Raw genomic sequence first — 20,477 nt, 5'->3', positions numbered from 1 at the left:
GAGTATCCAAATCAGATTGTTTCTAGAAATAATGGACAGAATTCTATCAATAATTGTATTAGCTAACTTTTTTTTTATTGTTAGGCCAGGCACCATATAGTCCATCATTAGTTTTTGATGTAGTGTTCATGATTCACTGTTTGTGTATAACCCCCAGTGCTCCACGCAATAGGTGCCCTCCTTAATATATAGTAGCTAACTTTATATAGTACCTACCATCAACAAAGTAACACTATTTCAAATGACTCACTGAAGAAATGAAGACATCTAGAGGTCTACTAAATAGTTTTACATCCCATAGTTACTAAGTAGTGAAGTTGGAATTTGAACACAAAGTGAGTTATCATTCTTTAGTATCCTTGGAAGTACCTAAGTCATGAAATCTGATCTGTTTTAGCCTTAGCCTAAATAATAATCATTGTGGAAAACCCATTTTACCCAGTTGCCCAAAGAAAGTGACAAGATTGTCAATCATTTGTTAAATAAAAACATAATGATGATTAATCACGTGAATATCTTAAAAAGATAGTCTATTATTATAAGCCAAAGTACTATTATTATCTATATAAAGTGAATAGTTCAGTATTTGTAGTCATACTAACTAGAAGCTAACTTGATGACAGAGGCTGTGCTTTGTTCACTCCTGTATCTCCAACACTTGGGAAAATGTATAAAGTAGGTACTCAACAGCAACTATTAAATAAAAAATAAAGAATAAATAAATGAAAGAATTTCCAAAATAGTACCAAAACTTAAAGGAAATAAATCCAGATAATGTAGTAAGCATAAAATATCTAGGAAGTACAAATTATAAGCACCCATTTTGTAATAAGATCCTTTATAAACAAAATGAATATAATTCTATTCCTTTAGCTGAGCTTTTATACTTATGGCTATTATCCATTTCAACTTTGCTTTTACTTTTTCTATCTAAGGATAGTTGTCTTAAATAATTAAATTCTCCTACCTTGTTTAATTTTAGCATCCGAAGAACAACTTTGCACGATTCAATTTAATGTTTATTGATAAGTGATAAAGTGATATTATATGTGCATCAAATATTTTACATAGACCAATCACATTTTTAAAAGATCTATTCTTTAGTTTTATCTCTTCTCACCATGCCATCATTCATATAGGAAAATGCACTATGCCTTGCCTCCACCAATTGTGATGTGTTTAGTTAAGAGTGATAACCTGGAAAGGGGTAATCAGACCTGAGTTCAAATGGTAATTCTGTTGCCTACTAATTAAACTAACTTTATAAAAATTTCAGTTCTCATTTTCATTTATCTACAACGCTGTGATAACATCAGAAGTGTTCTTTTCATAACTAAATGAAATGTCATTATATGATTAGTAGAGCATCTGACATAGACAAAGAACCCAAAAAATGTACCCTTTACTTTCCTAACTCTCCTTATTTTATATAAGAACTCATCTTAGGCCTATGGATGAAAAGACTAATCAGGATGAAGGGTACATTATAGATAGATTCAAGGAGAGGGAACTTTTTTTCTGGAGGACCATGATTTTTCTGGAGGACCATTATCTAGAACAGACAGCAATCAACAATTTTAGTTTCATCATCAATACACTTGTAAAATAATTTATTGGATTCCCAGAACAAAAAAGGCAAATTTTCATAGAAAAGGAAGTTCTTTTTACAGCAATAAAAGGTTTTCCATAATCATATAATAACCAAAATTTATAATTAAACATCACTACACACTCATGTATCTAATTTGATCTCAGAAAGTCTTGGAAAGTAGACTTGGCATCCCCCCACCCCAATTACCCAGATAAGAAAACAGAGCATCAAGGAGTTAATTGCTTAACTATTGCTGATGACAGATTATATGTATGTATTATTGTTATTGATGATGAAGATGATGTGGTAGTTTTTAGCTGTGTGATCTCCCCATATGCTCCAGGACTCCTCACTATGAGAGGGGAAGTTGGGTGAAGCCAAGACTCAAACTTAGATTCTCTCTGTGTATATAATTCTTTCTACATAAACATAATTTTAATGAGTTGTATCAAGATACAGTTATAGGCAGATAGTACAAAATTGGGTTAGTGTTTTAGTTGAAAAAAAAATTAAGCTTTGAGAGCAAGTTTCTTGAACCAATCAGAGACCCTCAATTTTTATGGAAGTACTTTCATAGTTAATATGGCAGGCAAAAAAGGATAGTGGATAGTTAATTAATTCAGAATTTCTCTTGATTCTCTCACTAGATAAGAGAGCTTGGATCAATGAGTTGACTTATCTGGCTCTTTATAAATGAGGATATTAGAGGAAGTAATGTCTGTAAAATGAACATAGTACACCAGATAGATACATTTTTTTCTTAACTCCATGCTACTATTACACACACACACACACACACACACACACACACACACACACCTCTACTTTTTGGAAGGCAGCTATGTTGACCACTATACCACCAATGCTACTTTTTGATTATAAGAACTTGTTACTTCAAAGGGAGAAGAGTTTGACTAATAGAAAGTCGTGAGGGGCATTTGCAAATAATATTTATTTACTAGTGAATCACAGAATACTTTCCTAGTTAAAATCTATTTTCTCTTAGGACACTTCTGAAAACTTCTTGTTCTATTTGGTATATCAGGAAAGAGAGATTGTTAATAATAATCATGCTTTGAGTGAGAACATCAACTCCCAGTAGTATTTAGAGTGGTTTAGCAGATCTAAGATAATGTGAATAGTTTCTGAGAAGCATGCCTGAGCGTCTGAATGTTTTTTTAATGCGTCCTCTTGGTTATTATTATTATCCAGTGTACTAATTCAGTCTATAGAGAACTGACCCTTAGAGTACTTGAAAGTACCACTGAGTTTTCAGTCATCCAGAGGAAAATTAGTATTTTAAAATTTTCAGTGGTCTTTTCCTTATTTTTCTTATCTTTCTTAAGCACAAAAACTTTTGTGAAATATAAGTGCAATGTAACTCTAAAGATAATTTGTAAAATTCTAATCAATCACCAAATTGTTCTTCAGCTATGGGCGTTGAGGCAAAATTATAGGTTTGTATGGTTTTCCTATGCTAAAAAATTTCAATTAATAAGGCTTGATTTAAATACAAATTGTACAAACTTATTATTCATGAGCTTGCAACACAGGCACTTATTCTATAAAGTCAAGAAAAATAGTCACTACATTATCCAATGTCTTCACTTTATATCATACTTTACGTTATGTACTGACACACTTAAGTCATGAACTCCTTGGAAGATGAGACCTATATTAAGATACTTATAATGTTTTGACAATATTATTGTAATTTAGAGTATTTCTCTTTGTAAATATTTTATGAAATCATTAAGGCATAAACTGTGCCCTTTAAATTTGGGCTAGAGTTAGTCATTTTTCCTTACAGTAATTTGTGAGTCATTTAGCACGTCCTTGTTAAATGAAATACAAAGGCTAAAAAGAAGAACTACCACAAAGCACAAAACACACCAAGAAAATGCATGATTTCTTCCTTGGAAATATATATGTTGTTTTCCCTAGGATTATTCCAAATGAGCAAAGACCTCATTACTTGAATCGATTCTCTCCAAAGGATGCCATACTAAATCCTATTTCAATATAATTATGAAAAGTACAATTCAAATCAAGCAAGTTATATAAGTCACACCTGAATAATGAACAAAATCACTTAAGGATAGATCAGAAAAACAGCCATTATTGGCTCTTCACAGTGAAATTATAAGATGACTAAAAAATTGTGAGGGGGTATGGTAAATATTACCTGGTTTTTGTATGAAGAATGTAAACAAATATCTATGACTCATTTAAATGATCAATGATCATTTAAAAATTCAAACTGGAAGTGAATTTGCAAACTCATTTCAAGACAATTATGGCATTAAAGTGATATAACATGGTTCATCAATATGGACTTTTCCCCCTTTATTATTTTTTATATTCATGTATTTAAAATTTATAATTGTTTGTACCTAGGAAATCACAATGTTACCAATTCTAACATAAGAAATGTTATCAAAAATATTAACTTTGTTTCACAGAAACATATTTAGGAAAGAAATTATTACCATCAATTAATAGCTATGTAAAGAAAAACATGCTGTAGTTAAGTTGTGAGGAGATTAGAAAGAAATGTACTAATGAGATTATAGTACAGATTTAAAGCCTACAGATGGTTGCCATTTTTCTTGGTAATTCTAATTTAATGACTATAAACAAAACAAGCATCTTGATTCTGTTTCAGATTTTATTCAAAATGAATAAATTTTCTAGCACACACATAGGATGGGAGACACTTTGATGAAATTTTACTTAATTTTTTCTTCTTTAGAATTTAAAATGATATGATGCTAGTCAGAAGATATGGTGGAATCAGCATAAACATTTCTGTCACATGGATGTATCACAAGAATTACCTTGCCCTCTTATTTAAGAGGATTATAGGATAAATTATTTTCAGTTTACTCCATTAAATTGGGATTTAGTTTTAGAAGACTCCATTTGCTTACTATATTAATCTCTTATCTTAGAAAATAGAAAGATGAAAGTTTCTGTAAAAGAAATTCGAAAGATCCTCTGATTTTATAGAATGTTATAGGTATAGATGTAGAGAATGTAATAGTCTTGTATGATGAAAGTACTTACTGTTCTGTTAGGAATTCTGGGGTATTTTGTCCTTTCAGATTCTTTTTCTCTAAAAGGAAAATAACATATGCACTCGTTAGTTGACTACATAGTTCAGTGTCATTTCAGATTGTCATAATTATAACTGATTAATTTTATTATGTAGTATTTCTACTTAGAAATCTTTATGTATATATATGTATATATATACACAATACAATATAATGTTATGTATATTTAGTATATATAGTATATGATAAGTACATACGATTTTAAAGTTGGTTTCAAGTGTTAGAGATTAAGATTCTGTGAGTAGTTTATACACTCATTTTTGTGATAAGTTAATTATGCTTCTGGTATAGTTTTTCAACTTAAAAAATGAAATAATACTAATCTAGGTAGACATTTTAGAGAATATTACATTATTAAAAAGAATCATATAAAAATTATATAATTATTACCCAATTAAGCGCATGGTGCTATGTTTAGTATTGATATGATTACAGTTCACCCTTGAACAATGTGGGGATGAAGGGCACTGACACCCCCCCCTTACAATCAGAAATCCTTGTATGCCCTCCAACTCCCACCAAACTTGACTAACAGCCTACTGTTGACCAGAAGCCTTCCCGATAACATCAACAGTCGATTTTGTATATTATATACTGCATTCTTAGAATAAAGTAAGCTAGAGAAAAGAAATGTTAAGAAAATACATTGACAGTACAATACAGTAGTGTATATATATATATTTTAAAAATTCACAGATTAAAATGGACCCATACAGTTCAAACCCATGGTGTTCAAGGGGTCAAGTATGTGTGTGTGTGTGTGTGTGTGTATCCCTCATCAGGGATAAAGAGAAAAATAATCTCATATCACTGCGTTAAAAAAAAAGGTACAACTTTTAGTTTAGGGAGTAAGAAAAAAAAAATCCTTCCCGAGTCAATAGCAGGAATTGCTGTAATGTAATAAAGATGTCAAGAATTTCTGATTTTTTTTGACAAGTTAACAGCTCACAAATGAAAAAATTTCATAGTGCTAGAGACAAGTACCTTTTTATGTAAGTTCTCATCCGTTTTAGTCTTCAAAAAATTTAGGTACAATGAAAACCAAGAAAGAATGAAATAATTAGAAGTAGGTTCATAATAGGCATGTTATTCTGTTTTTAAGAGTTCTTACAGAGTCCAGTTTCAGCAGAACTACACAGATACAATGCTAGCAGCTCTGGAAATTGGCACATATGGGTACTCAGCATAAAAGATCTGAAGTGACAGCTATATTTCCAAAGCTTCATTTACTGCATCTGTTCAATGCTTAAGCCTCCAAGGTCTGCTTTCATTTTATTTCTGCTTGAAACTCAACCGTTTTCTAGTATAAGCCATTAGAAAGAGCATTGTAAAAATGCATTTAGATCTGCCCGACTGACTCTTAAAATACGACTTTGAGCCACAATCAATTTTAGAATAAGATTTTTATATATAGTTTCCATCTACTGACACTTTTCTTACTAAAACAAAAACTACAACCAAATTCAATGAGTGCACATGCTAAGGAACCAGAGTGACATAGAGCTATTGGGGGCGAGGGCACCTGCTGCAATAAATGAAGATTTTCTACCACAAAACTAAGAATATTTGACATTGTATGTATTGTACACTAAGACTTACCAAGGGGTTGGCTTCCCCTTGGGGAAGGATTAAACAGTTTTTGTGACTTATGAGCCATCTGCAGGGATTTCATTTCATTTTGGACTTGCACGCACATCTATCACAAGGATGGATGGGCAAGCCTGGTCTACGGTAGGGGACAAACAACTATTTTACTTTTAATCTCTGCACTGAATGTGGATGTGCATCGTATTTTTCTGGTAGTTAATTTCTGTCTCTTGCATGTATAAACATCTCTATTTTAGAAGAAAAAAGTGAAAATAGCACAGGATGGTTTTGCACTTTCTGCAAACTATCTGGCTTTTCAGTAACGTAATTGGTATCAGTAGGTCTGATTCAGACAGTTTCCTGGTATTGAGACTTGGTACTTTGATGTGTTTATATGATACTTCAAAAAAAAGATGAATCTTTTTAGGTAGGTTTATGTATTCTTCACAAAACAGTATGAGCATTCATAGTCAATAAATCTGATGACACTTTCATGTTTTTTAATCCAGTTTTAGAAGCAGGCCTGACATGGAGAAAAAAGAAAATAACTGAGACCTAGGGATTACTTTTGCTTGACGACAGCTAGAAATTAGACCACTGTACCTTGAGGCCCTAATCATAATTCTATTTACAGAATTAAGCAAAACACTGTATGCTTTAGGCATAAATACTACAAATCCTTGTTTTGTGGGAGGAGGGCACTATTTCTATTCATTTTTATGTTCAATATTTAAAAATGCACCGTTATATTTTTTTTCAAAAGGATTCAGTTTGAGGAATGACAAATAGCTGATGTTTATATCCAAACTTTGTTTAAAATATCTCAAATATTTCATTTTGATGAAAATATTGGTTTGAATGGAGCTTTTACTAAGCTATCACTAACCTAAATATTTATTTAGGGTTAGATTTAAAGTATGTGCTGTGAATCCTTGCAAAATGGCCATTTGTAAACGTTATGCCTTTGCCCCAGGTCAACTGGAATGGCATCAAAATCTCTAAACTGCAAATTATGGATAAACTCGGAGTTCTTTTCCTTGGACTTCTTCCTACTGAAATACAAAAACTTGTGGTTAGAAAATAGTTACAGGGGCGCCTGGGTTGGCTCAGTGGGTTAAGCCGCTGCCTTAGGCTCAGGTCATGATCTCAGGGTCCTGGGATCGAGTCCCGCATCGGGCTATCTGCTCAGCAGGAAGCCTGCTTCCCTCCCTCTCTCTCTGCCTGCCTCTCTGTCTACTTGTGATCTCTCTCTGTCAAATAAATAAAAAAAAAAATCTTAAAAAAAAAAAAAAGAAAATAGTTACAAAGTTGATGTGTCATTTCCTCAACACAGATATCACTAATCCTAAGGGATTTTGTTAGACATCTTTTGGCTTAAATTCTTATTCTTGGAACAGCAGCCAGGAAGCAGAGATTATTTTAAAAAGAAACATGATCCAGGTCATTAGTGACTGAGTTTAAGATTTTAAACACTAAAATAAAACATTGCATGACACTTAAATATGTCACGTGATTCTAGATCAGATCCTGGTCCAATAGGACAAAAATGATTAGCTATTAAGAACATTAATGTTGGGGCACCTGGTTGGCTCAGTGGGTAAAGCCTCTGCCTTTGGCTCAAGTCATGGTCTCAGGGTCCTGGAATCAAACCCCACATCCAGCTCTCTGCTCAGCGGGGAGACTGCTTCCCCCTCCCTCTCTGCCTGCCTCTCTGCCTACTTGTGATCTCTCTCTCTGTCAAATAAATAAATAAAATCTTTAAAAAAAAAGAACATTAATGTTATAACAGATGAAATTTGACAAGGGCCTATGAATTAGATGATGCGTTTGATAACTGTTCTGTGTAAAAAAAAATGTCCTGTTCTTAGGAATTATACTGAAATATACACTAAAATACTGGGATAAGTCATACCAGGTCTCCAACTAATCCTAACTAGTTAGGAAAAATATATGAACTGTGTATATATACACACATATATAATATTATAGTATAGATACAATATATAGAATATACACAATAATATAGACAGAGAAAATGATACAGAGCAAAATCTTAGCAGTTGGTTAACCTAGGTAAAGGACATATAAGAACTTCTTATACTATCCTTGGAACTTTTTTGAGAGTTTTAATGAAAGAGAAAAACGATCATTATCAAAAAGATTATAAAACTACCTTTAGAAAATAGAAATAAAGTGCCACTTTTCAGTATCTTTACAAAATATTTCACTGAACTGTGGCTATGTTATTTTGTTGATTAAGCACAAGATTGTCTCATTTTGCATGTAACTATAAAAGAGTGACATTTATCTGGAAAACCGTATTAGGCAATAAAAGAAAATTAATGCATCAATTAATAAAGTAAACAAATGAGTGTTCTGCAAATAAAGGCAGTCACTATTAGTACCTATGGTGCTGCTGGTAGGAATGGTAGGAAGTCAATAATACAGAATATGAACTTTTCTTGAAAGAAAAGTAGAAGGACAAAATGTTTTGCCCCACACTGAGGACAAAGGAGTATTTCTATATTTTCTTTTTTGTGTTGAACCATTGAAATCCATTTAGGAGGCTTAATTTGACAAGCCTGTACTCATTATGATAGAAACAAATGTTTACCAACAGAGATTGGAAAAGGGGGACAGGGATGAAGGGTCTACTCATTTTCTGTTGTGACACTTTATTACACAAGTCGAAACATATGAAAACATTTGTTCGCAGTCAGTTACAATAATGACATACTGGGTTCAACCATGTTTAACATTTTCATTATATTCAAAATAATTATTTGAGAATGGGGGGCTGATAATGAGGCAGAATGGCGCTAAGTCAGGAGAGCCAGTTTGTATCTTGAAAACGAGGATGGGAATTAATTAAATGAGAAGCTTGGGGAAGTTAATTGGGAATGAGTAAAGATAAGGACACTATCAAAGCATGAAGAAATAAAACTATTAAAATAAAAGGTAGAGCAGAAACTCACCGCACACCTAAGGAAGAATGAATCTTACAGAATCAGGAGTGTACAGGAGCAGAATATTGGCTTCCAACCCCTAGAATAGTGCTTGCCACATGAATAAATGTTTGCTGAATGAATAATTATATATTGACAAAAGTAAAATTTAGTGTCCTATAATCCTAGTCTGCTTCTGCCTCTATCTAATGTGTGACTTTAGACATTTCACTTAATCTAATTTTATCAGCTGTGAAATGAGACAATGGAAAAAGGTAATTCTCCAAGGTGCCTTCCAGATCTAAATATTTCTGTATATGGTTCTGTTTATTAAAATGGGCAACTGTGAACATTTTTGTAGAAGAGAATAGCCTTATATGAGTTTTAAATGAAGAGAAATGGAGAGAAATAGAGAAGATGAATGAAAGAGCAATGCATTGATTCAAGTAATGGAAAATAAATTCCACTGAAAGAGACTTTAATATAGAAGAGAGAATGCAAGTGATTTATGGTTTTGATGTTAGAAGTGACATTTATGTGTACTATTGATACAGGCATGCAGATGTAGAGAACTTTATCTGTTCTTTTTGTTATTATCAAAGTGATTGTACACACTCCCTTCTTCCACCTTGAGAGTCAAGTAAAACAGTAAAACAGAAGTGGAGAGCATTCAAAAGAAGCCATAAATGGCAGGAGTTTATATAAATGCTCTTTTACCACAAGGTCACAGAATTGGGACTGCCTATCTTAGAGAAAAGAAAGCTGAAGTAACTCTTAGGATCTATAGTTAATTCCATGAAGACCTATTTAATTCAAGATCCACCAGGCATAATTGCTTACACCTCCATGAAGCCTTTGATAATTAACACTGGCTTTCTCATGCATTTTATTTTCTACAAACTTGTTGAGCATTTATATTCTATAAGACATAATTTAGCTTTCACTTTGATGTGATCTCATTATTTTCCTCAGTTCCATCTATACTGATTTTGAATTGACAACCGGAGGTGGCCAGGGCTTTGCATTGTGTTTCCCTAAAATAAGGCATTCCCTAAAATGAGTTGGGTGCTCAATGAACACTGGTCAGTGGAAGGAGAGGGGCATGATGCACTGCGGTCAGAAAATGGACTGGAATGCTGATAGGCAGCTACCAAAAATGACTCGGACATCATACATGGTGGATGATCCTGAGACTTCCATGAAGTACCTACCTTGTTCTCTTCTCATCAGGCTATTTCCCTAGGCATTTTGGGAAGAAGTACTAAAGACCAATCATGGAGATAAAAGGTATACCATTCTTCAAACAGAAAGGTCTAGTTGAATAGCCTTAAGGGCATGGGAAGCTACAACCTGAAATGAGCTTATCATTTGAGTATGATCCACAGATGAGGTGAGCAGGGACCACGTTCTCAGCTTTGTCAGACCAGAGCAGAATATTTCTTATAATTCTGTTTGGAAGTAAGACTACTGATTGCAATACCCCTGTAACAAAGCTGGTGTGTCAATGATGGCAGAACCAATGTCTCTGTAGGAAGGATGGGGTAGAAAAGAGGAGGAAGGTCCGAGAGAAAGAGAGAGAACATAAAAGAACCAGACTATTTTCAGATTTTTGATTTCTGTACAAACTCTAGTCCTCCAACAACTGGAGACTGTGAATATTTAGATAAAGTAGATACATAATTGCTGGTTTTACAAAAAACAGAAGCCCACCAAATATATTTATAAAGGGCTCCAAGGTAACTATAAAAACTGCATAATTCCTAATGTGACAGAAGGTGTTGGTGAAGTTACAAGAAATGAAACTAAGTTGACTCACATTTCCCAGTTTCAAAGGTTGGGTGGGGAAAGGGTAGCAGCAATTCTATGTACACACTTAAGGATAAAGGAGAACATTTAATTTATTTAAACCTTGGTTTGGTGCAAATTCAAACCCAGCAAAATGCCATGGGACAAATAAGTGGGATCTTGGGATAGGGTGGACATTTTTATAGTTCTATGCTGAGTGCCTCAGCTTTAGTGCTGTGCTGTGTTCTGAGTTTAGTTCAGCACTATGGGAAGGTACCAAGCTGGAAGTTCAAAGCCAAGTATGACAAAACCACAACTAAGGAGTAGTCCTGGGTCTTCTCTATTTAACATCCATGTAGGGAAAAATCATACAGATAAAAAAGAAAATAAGCAGTTTCTTAGTTAAACCTTATTCTGAAGAATCATCTTTATCTCTTTCTAGTTAGTAAATGTACGGTGTACAAATAAAAACAATACACATTGGTTCATAGATATCCTGGACCTTGACATTCACATGAAAACTGCCCTCTTCAGAGAGTCTTTGTGGGTGGTTATATGCCTATTGCTGGAGATGCAGCATGATTTAAAAAAATAATTAGAATGACTCTTTAATAAACTGCCTTTAGCAGACTGCATATGTTTATCACATTCAGTACAAGGATGTGGTGAAGAAGTTGTTAAAACTTTTTTGGAATTAGTAAGTGGTGGAACCAGGGTCTAGCTAGATTCAGTCCTGTGTATACTGAAATCCTGTTTTCCCCTAGCAACAAAGTCTCTGTAGTGTTGGAATAGATTTGACAAGGTAGAAAATCTATTTTCTAGCTATTTCATTAACACTTTTTAAATGTGTAGCCCCCCTTGCGGCGCCTGGGTGGCTCAGTGGGTTAAAGCCTCTGCCTTCAGCTCAGGTCATGATCCCAGGATCCTGGGATCGAGCCCCACATGGGGCTCTCTGCTCTGCAGGGAGCCTGCTTCCTCCTCTCTCTTTTTCTCTGCCTGCCTCTCTGCCTACTTGTGATCTCTGTCTGTCAAATAAATAAATAAAATCTTTTTTAAAAAATGTGTATCCCTTGAAGCAATTCAAATAAGTAATCTAAATGGCTTCATCTGTAAAATGGGATAACACAATACTTAGCATAAGGAAGTGATTAGATTAGTCACTTTATTGAGGTGTCTTCAGTTTCAAAAAGAGTAATTGAGGGGCTCCTAGGTGGCTCAGTAAAACATCTGCCTTGGGTTCAGGTCATGACTCTAAAGTCCTGGGACTGAGCCCCACTTTGGGCTCCCTGCTCAGCTGGCAGTCTACTTCTCCCTTTCCCTCTGCCCCTCCCCCCATTCATGCTTGCGGGGTGGGGCTTCCAGCTCACTGGGGATACTGCTTCTCCCTCTAGCCACCCCTCCACTCATGCTTTCTCTCTCCAATAAACAAATCTTTAAAAAAATCTTTACCAAAAAAAGTAATTGAATATATCTAATCTTAGAGGAACAGGAAGCCTTAAAAATAGAAGCTTTTTCAAAAAATGTTCAACATGTAACCTTTTTAAAATTAATCAGTACTTCTGGAACTTTTGCCTAAATATCATTCTTCCTACATTAAACAAAAGAATCCCAAATCAACCTAACAGTTTCATCTACATATGAGGATTTAATATTATAAGATTACCTCCAGGATATGTTTGTAAGAGGTAGAAAACCTTTGTCTTATAATTTTTAACTCTAAACATCTATGTAATTCACATAAAATTATATTAGGCAGGAAATAAAACTCTGAGGTCATGGAAGCCTAGAGATACATCTTCGCTTAATTAGAGCCAACAAAATTTGACTGAATGTCTAAGTTAAGAGCTAAATACCATGGGGATGGCTAAAAGATGCTATGTGATGACTTAAAAATCCAAAAGTCAAGATAAAGCAAATAGTTGTACTTTTAACTCTTTAAATGAACAGCACTTGAATTTCAAAAGCTCTAGAAATTAAAACAACAACAATAAACTGAGTCAAACAATTTAGAAGTTAGTTCTTAGATGTAGAGCTGTACATGGTAAGAAATTCAAAGAATAGAGTGGGATTTCAATTCTGAAAGAGAATATGAAGATTGTTTCAGAATATTAGACTCTGAATATTAGATTCCCCCATCAATGGGTAAAACCAAATTGATAAATAGAAAAGATCAAAGGGGATGGATTCTAAGAAAGAAGTTTCCATAAGCAAGAACCAACCATCTAATTCTGATAAAAATATAATTTCTTAAAATGAGCAAAAATACAATCTTATAAAATCACAATTTATTCCAAGAATTCAAAAGATGTTTAAAAAAACTCTAAATATATGTGAGAAAAAAATGGAGACTAGCCATCAAATTACAGGGGGAATGTATAGTTAAGTTCTAGTACATTTTTCATTAGAGAAAGCAATTTGGACTAGATATTTAGGTGACAGTTCAATAAAATTTCATTTAAAAATTGATACTATTTAACCTGGGTTTGAAAAAGATTCTCATGTCATCCATGAAATGCTATAATGAATAAAATAAAGGCAGAACAGGTGAAGCAAAACATGGGTGAGTTGTTTTCTCAGCTCTTAGTCTTTAATCCTTCATTTGTTCATTGTGAATAGCAACTAATTTTCTGACAAAAAGAATATTATAGTTTAAGGTAGTGTCATTTTTGAAAAGAAATTGATTTTATTATAACCATTTTCATATTCTTGATATAGGGAGAATCAAGAAGTAGTCATATAATAATTCATCTTAACAGACTTTAATGTATTCTATGTGATATCATCTATCACATGTGGATTTCTAACTTTACTAACAATCATGAACTAAAATATCAATATAGTGAAATCATTTGAATGCTAGTTATATTAAGAATAGTAAACTTGGTTGGTAGAGGTTGATGGGAAACATAGACCTTTTCCTAGTTGAATGCCAATCCCAGTCTTACTGTCAATACACTGAAGGTGGACCCAAGTAAAGCCACAGTTTCATCTCTATAATCAGGCAAATCTCAACAAATATTGAGTTTCTGTAGTACTATTCTAAGAGTTGTGTGGAATAAAAAGAAGTAGAAGAAAGGTCCCTGTCTTTAAAATCCTAAATCATAACTCTATCCAATTCAAACTCTGTAATGTTCAAGTTTGTTTTGTTGTCAACTCCATGTCAATGGAAGTTCTCCAATCTCTAGTTCATAGTGCTTAATACATTTCCTGGCATATATGGGATTCTGCATAAATGACTGTTGAACTAAACTCTTGAAGAACCCAAATCAGTCCCCTTTCTCTACACAGCATCCTCTCACTAAAAATGTACTTTGCCAATTTGTGATGGTGTAGTTGCATCATGGAACTACAGTTACTTGTAGACAGACTTAATGCCAGCTCTGCGCTTGGTTTTTCTATGCAAGTTAAAAAGTTACTTGATGTTGCAGAGTGTTTAGCTATTATATAAGACATGAAAATGTTTTTAATTATCTCCTATGGCATTTATTTATTTAGATCAATTTTCATAAAGACTTACATGAAGCTTACATAATTAAATTAATTTTGTGATCCTCACCAGAAAGGAAAAGGGATAAGGAGATATTTTGCCATGTAGGGCATATACTCTAGACATTTCCCATGTCAGAAATGCCTGACTGCAGAATATTATATATATATTCTTCTATACCATTACCTTTTCTCTCTCCCAGGTATATACCCGTTATCCCTCAAACTTTAGCCTCTGTCCCTTTTAGGTACCCATTTACTTTTCTTTTAAGGTCAATGGGAAAAAAAGGCAGAGCTAATTGTGTGATGTATTTAGTATGGAAGTTACATGATAGGGGACTAACAAGGATTACTATCTTAACAGGTAGTAAGAGCTGATTGACTTGGGGAATTAGGAATACTCCAGCCAAAAACAAAAACAAAAAATTCTACTGAATTTTATGTTAAGTTATAACAGATTACTCATGATCCTAATAGTTTGTTTCTATATCATGGTTTTAATGCTCCTTTATTAAAAAGAGGCAAATGCCATGAAAATAAATTAACATCAGGTATAATCTACAACAATAGCAAATTTTACATTATTTAATATTGATCAGAAGTATTTGCAAGAGGTATATAATAAAAAATTACATACTATTTTAGCTAAAGAAACTGTTCATATTGATTCCTTAAAATATACTTCTAATATGGGAGGAATAAAATAATTGTGGCATTAATAGTTAATTTCTCATAAATGATGCTCTTGATTATTTCAACTAATATTAATTTAATTGAAGAAATTGATTTTAGTAGATTTTAGATAAATAAATCCTTAGATTTTAGGTATTTATTCTAGACTTAACTATGCATGTTTTATTCTTTCTGGTGTGTGTGTGTGTGTGTGTGTACATGTACATAGAGATATATACACATACATGCACACACCATGTAGACTTTCAGAATGAATATGTATATTTGATAGGTATTAGAGATAAGAACCAAGGCAGCACTACTGGAGATAGTATATAGGTGAGGAAACTCAACCTGCATCCTCTGAATCTGGTCATTATTTAAAGAAAAATGTAGGTACTTGTACTTCAAAGACCAGGTCCAGCTGACAATATCACATCACTTCACTTAAACATCAAGCTATTTAAACAGCTACCCTTGTTTCTTTTATTCTGTGAAGGCCTCACCAAAGCAATTGATGCAAATCCTTCCTAATATATATTCAGTATGTTTTCCTGATGGATACTTTGGGAAAAGTACTTGCCAAACATTGTCCCACATACAAAAAAGAGAAATCTGAAGGAATTTCTGCTCTCGATAATTTCAAATCCAGAATTAGGGAAGAGAAGGGATATTGAATCCACTCATAACTCTTAAACAAAGAAGACTATGATGAGTTCTCCATGTATAGAAACTAAAGCCCACAGAGTAGCAAAAGCCCTAATAACATATGGTATTTGTAGGATGACCATTCTTTGCATGAGTTTTAATATTAAGTGTCTCTGTTGGAGATACAAGTTATGGAGGGAAATTTATGGGAGGGAAAAAAACACTGGGCATGTTTGGGTTCTTGGTAATAAGTTTATATGGCAGGAGAGAAGCCAAGCTCGGAAGGAGAGGGAAATAAGGCTGGAAAAGTAGACTGAACCATATTACAGAAAACCTTAGAATGAGATTGCCGAAGGTGACAAGGAGCAAATGCAGGTTTCTCAAGAGATCAGTTGAGTTTCTCAGAAGATAAATATAACAAAGCAATTTGGTCATATTCTTTTGATTAATCGTATTTTAATTTGTATCACAAAAATATTTGAATAAAATGCAGCAAGATAGTGTAAGGCAAATTTTAGAAAGTATGTTATGAAGTATGTAAAGTATAACAAGTTTGATTTTTTCATGAAAGTGTTCTTAACACTGAAATTTATGATATATTGAAGAAAAAGACATTGCCTGATTAAAAGTCATAGAATTTCCTATAGTTTGTTCTATATGGTACTGACAGTCCATACCCAAGAGGGAAAAAGAAAAGGAAGCATAGACAGTGAAGCGAGTCTGAGGTAAAAATTAAACACCATGGCACTCAAGTGTATTAGAATTTGTCCTGTGCCATGGTTAGAAATAGTGTAGCAATCAGTTAAAGTGACTGCTGTATACATGGTTGAGTAAGAAAGAAGAGCCTTATCTTGGCTATAAAATTATCTTTACTTGCAAAACGTTACCATACAACTTCTTAAAGGAAACTTTGTTATAGTTATAATCAGTTAACTAACTTACAAGTATCATGTAACCTCCTGTGTTCACACTTAACACACCTATATAAAGAAAACTTCATTCAAGGTTTGTTAGCTTTAGAATAGCATTACATGCATAAAAAATATTTTAGTTTTACTGATTTTAGAAATCATGCTAAAATAATCAAGTCAGGAGTTGCGAATGTTTCTGAATCTGGATGGTTGGAAGAAGGGAGAGTTTGTGTTTGATTTCATCTTCCATTTTTTTTTTTAACCTTTTCTGTTGTTCAGTTTTGAGAAACATTAAAAAATATATTTGCTCTAGCCCTACAATCTTCCAGATCCAATGTTAGTCACCTATTCTTTTTTCTTTACTGGCTTGTACGGTGCAGTGTACTAGCAAAGTATGTAGATTTAAAATATTGCACTGTTAATGCTGATGTATGGAGTAATTTCCTCAGATTCTTTCAGTGCAATCTACAAATGCATTAACAAAGGCTATAAAACAAAAACAATCTACACTACCCATAACACACAAGGGCGAAATATTGGAAAGTTTGAAAGCATAATTGATATCTGCATTAGTAAAAATTACCTAGGGATGAGAAAGTATCCTACTACCATGTAGGATTTCACAACCCAAATATCTCTTGTACGGCTTCCTGAATAAGAGGGTCATGTTCCAACCACTGAATATAGAAAGAAGCAATATTTGTGACTATTGTCAACATAAAAGACTCCTTTGAAGTAATACCTTTAGAAAAATCTGTAACCGTTATTATTCCATGCTGAAAGGAAAGGACCCTTATATATATTTTCTATTTCTTATTCCCATTCTAACTACTCTGTTGCTCTTGAGAGGTCAGTGGTAGAATGTAGTTTTTCCTTAAGGAAAACTATAAAATCTTCATTCAATTACACAATTATCATGCTGATATATTTCATTGCTTTGTTATACCATGTTCAGAAAAACAGGCACATTTCAGAACAAAAATAAGACTGTATTACTAACCACTTATCAGTTCTACCTAAAGGGCAAGGAGTGGTTTATACTTCTTTTGGGGGGGAGGAAGGTCATTGAAACAGACTCATTTTTTGTTTTTTAACCTAACAAAGATATATTGAATTGTTACCCTGTGACAGATGTACTTCTAACATGCTGTAGATAGAAGAGATCAGGATATAAACAAGGATTTTACTCTCATGGTGCTTACAATCTCTGCAATAAATGAGTATTTATTTATTATCTAATTTTCTCTCTGGGGAAAAAATGAATAGCAATTAGCTTTATCCATGCTAGTTTATCTTCATGTTTTTGCATCTGGAACCTCTAAAGCATTAGGCTGGCCAGGAACATGCATTACATTACCACATTTACACTTAAATTTCAGCAGAAGACTATGAGCAGATAATGTTTAAAAGGGTATTTTTCTATTGAAGTAAGGAAATATCTGATAAGTTCTGACTAGTAGAACACAAATAACTACAGAAAGGAAATTTGAAGTGGCTTGTCAACAAACTGCATTATTTTTCTGAAGTTTTCTAACACATGCTTTTATGGAGATAACTTGAGATGATAAAAGTAACCATATATTTCTACAATATTTCTTGAACAAGCAAGCAAACAATATTCTCATCTTATAGATTTGGTGATATTCAGTATGCTTCTTTTGCTCCTTTATCCTAATGAAATCTTCGTCAGTTCATACTATACCTTCAGAAAGAAACAGACAAGTTCAAATGCCTGGGATTGTTTTAGAAGATATATCTATCCACAGACAGGCAACTGACCATTAACATTTGGCCAATGGTTGATGCAAATTCATGGCTAACTGTGTATTTATTTAAAGCAAATTCAAAATAATTAGTGTGATGGCATACTTTTAAATTAACTGTTGCAATAGAATTTATCTTTTTTTTAAGATTTTTATTTATTTATTTCACAGACAGAGATCACAAGTAGGCAGAGAGGCAGGCAGAGAGAGAGGAAGGGAAGCAGGCTCCCCACTGAGCAGAGAGCCCGATGCGGGGCTCGATCCCAGGACCCTGGGATCATGTCCTGAGCCGAAGGCAGAGGCCTTAACCCACTGAGCCACCCAGGCGCCCCTAGAATTTATCTTAATAAAGCATATTTCAGTGTTTTAAATAACACATTTCTATCGTTCCAAGTTAAAAATATCTATAGCATAGTGTATTTTCTACTTCTGAGCAAAAAGGAATCCATGTTTTCAGTCATTTTGGGTGTGATATTATTTAATCATAAATTGACTTCAAGTGTATGTGGTTGTTACTTGCCCAAATCTTTTGGTTTTCAACTTTCTTTTTATATTCATTCAGCAGAGCTTTCTCTCTCTCTCTCTCACACACACACACACACACACACACACTCCGCTTATACCCCTTTTTAATTTTTTGAACACCTGTTATATAATAGGCACTGTTCAGAGAGATTAATATTATGGGACACAAATTCCCTATTCTCATGTAATCGATAAAGAGAATCAGTTCAACTCCAGGTCATAATAATGGCTATAAAGAAAAATATAGGCAGGTAAGGCTTAAAAGAATTAAAAAGGAAGCAGACAGAAGATGCTATTTTAGGTAAGGTGGTTAAGAAAGTCAGCTCTGGAAAGAGATTTGAGCAGAGAGTAGAGTAAAATGAGAAAACCAGCTGTGTAAGGATCCAGGTAAGAACCTTGCAGGTGGAGAGCACGATGCCTTCAGGCAGGGGAAAGCTGCTTATTTCAAGAAACAGCAGAATAGTAAGGACATAAGTTGGTTTGATGCAGTAAAGCATTTTCCAAATATTTAGGTTAGATTGCTGTGTAAATAATTTTAAAGGGTTTGTTAAAAGATTTAAAAGGAACACATCACTATCTAATGCTCTGTGGATTTTTAGAGTTTTAAATATATTCTTAACAACTAAAACCAGGCAAATCAAGTGATTCCAAGTGTTTTATTTAATATGGTCTTTTTTGAAAATTGAAGAATGGCATTTTCTTATCAGGTAAAAACCCCCTACATGGATGAGTATGGGCAATTTTTCCAGTGATCAATAGATAAATACATTAAACATCCATAGAATGCAATTACTTCTCGGAGTCTTCACTTCCTCTTTTCTATAACCAGGACACTAGTTCCCTTGATCAGGAAACACTAATAATTCTGTGTACTTAGAATACGTTTATAGAACAGATCTAATTCTTATTCTCAGTGGGTTACTAACTTTCTTCTTTCTTGAAAGTGTGCAAACAGAAGCATAAACTGCTGTAGTCAATCTGTTAGAAGAGAAAATGATTCTGAACATGTTAAAAGTAATGTTTCCTTAAAAATTGTGAGAGGGCGCCTGGGTGGCTCAGTGGGTTAAGCCGCTGCCTTCGGCTCAGGTCATGATCTCAGGGTCCTGGGATGGAGTCCCGCATCGGGCTCTCTGCTCAGCAGGGAGCCTGCTTCCCTTCCTCTCTCTCTGCCTGCCTCTCTGCCTACTTGTGATCTCTGTCTGTCAAATAAATAAATAAAAAATCTTTAAGAAAAAAAAATTGTGAGAAACTAAAATAAATGATGCATAAAATGAACAAATCAAGCTTTAAGATGTAATTCTTTGCTATAATATTATGCCAAATGCATTTAAATTTCAAGGGTCTGTTTAAATATCTACTTGGGTATTTCATATTATACTGAGGAGGAAGATTCATTTTGAACCAGTTGTGTCCTCAAATACAGACAGACTTCTCTTTAGCAAAATCAA

At 33.7% G+C, this 20,477-nt stretch overlaps 1 protein-coding gene and 1 long non-coding RNA gene across 3 annotated transcripts in view; one reads left to right on the top strand and one right to left on the bottom strand.

The window, feature by feature from the left end:
- Positions 1–20,477, bottom strand: part of SYT1 (synaptotagmin 1) — a 550,018-nt gene that overhangs the window by 343,421 nt on the left and 186,120 nt on the right. For both annotated transcript variants that reach the window (XM_047742887.1, XM_047742886.1), the window contains exon 2: positions 4,658–4,706. The gene's annotated coding sequence lies outside the window, so the exon portion shown is untranslated. The remainder of the gene's footprint in view (positions 1–4,657; positions 4,707–20,477) is intronic.
- The window catches only part of LOC125107613 (uncharacterized), a 357,800-nt gene that overhangs the window by 295,456 nt on the left and 41,867 nt on the right, over positions 1–20,477 (top strand). The window lies entirely within an intron of this gene.

Source organism: Lutra lutra, chromosome 8 (genome assembly GCF_902655055.1).
Source record: "Lutra lutra chromosome 8, mLutLut1.2, whole genome shotgun sequence".
NCBI lineage: Eukaryota > Metazoa > Chordata > Mammalia > Carnivora > Mustelidae > Lutra > Lutra lutra.
Note: the sequence above shows the minus strand (reverse complement) of the source record. Positions and strands in the feature narration are given on the sequence as shown.